Raw genomic sequence first — 1,576 nt, 5'->3', positions numbered from 1 at the left:
GCTAGCAAAGAAATGGCAGTTGGCACCACACATATCGGACGACCACCTGAAACAGGTAGAACAGACTGGTCGGCCATAGCGAACATGGTAAATAGAATAATGCACATATTGTAGAAGACACCACCAGCATGGATTCTAAGAAATGGATTGGAAGAGCTCAGGAAACACAATGTTCCTGGTCTGAGAATCAGTAGTACCATCTTCATTTTCAATTAGGATTTTCAAAGCCTTTTTTGAGGTCACACACGAAACTGCTACATAAAGCTGGCCATGCGTGAACACAGGTGCATTAAAGTATATATCAACACTGCATAACATGTGTCCTACAATATTTTGACTCCTACCTATTTTCTTATTTTACAAAAGCTTGCCATGCGTGTATAGATCAACTTTATATTGTGAATACATAAAGCTGGCCATGCGTGAACATAGGTGCATTAAAGAATGAAGAATACATTGACACATAGCACGAACCATGGACAAACGTTGGTATGTAACATGTCTACTAAGTAGGTGCCAATTTAGATGCACTGAATCGACACCAACTCGGGCGAACTGGTGGTATGTGCAGAAACAGCGAAACATTGCAAAAGATCCTCTTTTCCCAAATTGTGTGGTGAGGAACCAGCCTATGCCCCCAATTCGTCCTGCAGAGGAAACTAGCGGCAATGACTTAAGCATGACCCCAGTTCCCCATAGCTGATTACCCTTGACTCATCCGAATTCTCCTAACAAGGTAGAAATTGGCAGGTCTATTTGGAGGAAAAAGGATATACTAAAATCTAGCTTACTAAATATTAATAAGATCACAGGACTGTGCATGCACACCGCAAATCCAACAGATCACAGCGCGAGACAACAGGACCCAAGTGTAACTAAACCGTGCAAACAAGAGGGAGACGGGATCGGAGAAGACACATTTGCACCTAGCCGGAGCCGGCGATGATGTTGTTGATGGGGATGAAGATGAGCTTGACGAAGAAGCCGACGAATCCCATGACGATGAACCCGATCGCTGTCCGTGCCGCCACCTTGGTGAACTCTGCGCGCCGAATCAGCGTCAGATCTGGCGAAAGAGGAAAACGAACCGGATCCGGACGAGCAAGAGCGAGTGTTTTGTCCTTACCATTGCAGTCGGGCTTGTGGCAGCGCTTGACGAGGCGGACACTGTCCTTGGCGAACTCGCGGAGGGGTCCACCATGGAGACGACGGCGTCCATGGCTGCTGCCGGCGGGAAGGCGAGATCTCAAGCTGATGACGACGGCGAGGTCACGTGCGTGAGGGGAAGGGAGGGGGGAAGCCGACGGGTGAATGGTGTGCTGTTTGGATTTGTGCTCTGGATCTGCGAGGAGGGGAGGAGGAGGCCCGGCGGCGAGCTATGGTGGGAGGATGTGGCCTGAATCAGGGAGAAGGGGGCGGGGGTGACGGCGGCGACGGGAATGGATCTCCTCGCCGCGGCGGGATGGGGAAGGAGGGGGCAGCGATGGGGGGCCGTCATCGTCGATCTGGATCAGGGAGAGGGATTAAGGTGGGTGGCGGATCTGGAGCGAAAGAATGGAGGTGGGGGAGGGAGGAA

The 1,576-nt window shown here is 50.8% G+C and overlaps 1 pseudogene; it reads right to left on the bottom strand.

The window, feature by feature from the left end:
- Positions 1-926: 926 nt before the first annotated feature.
- LOC123082020 (protein transport protein Sec61 subunit gamma-like) lies at positions 927-1,219 on the bottom strand (annotated as a pseudogene).
- Between the last annotated feature and the right edge of the window lie 357 nt (positions 1,220-1,576).

The sequence above is a fragment of the Triticum aestivum genome, chromosome 4A (genome assembly GCF_018294505.1).
Source record: "Triticum aestivum cultivar Chinese Spring chromosome 4A, IWGSC CS RefSeq v2.1, whole genome shotgun sequence".
In the NCBI taxonomy this organism is placed as follows: domain Eukaryota; kingdom Viridiplantae; phylum Streptophyta; class Magnoliopsida; order Poales; family Poaceae; genus Triticum; species Triticum aestivum.
The sequence above is the reverse complement of the archived record's forward strand: the minus strand, read 5'-3'. Positions and strand labels throughout refer to the sequence as shown.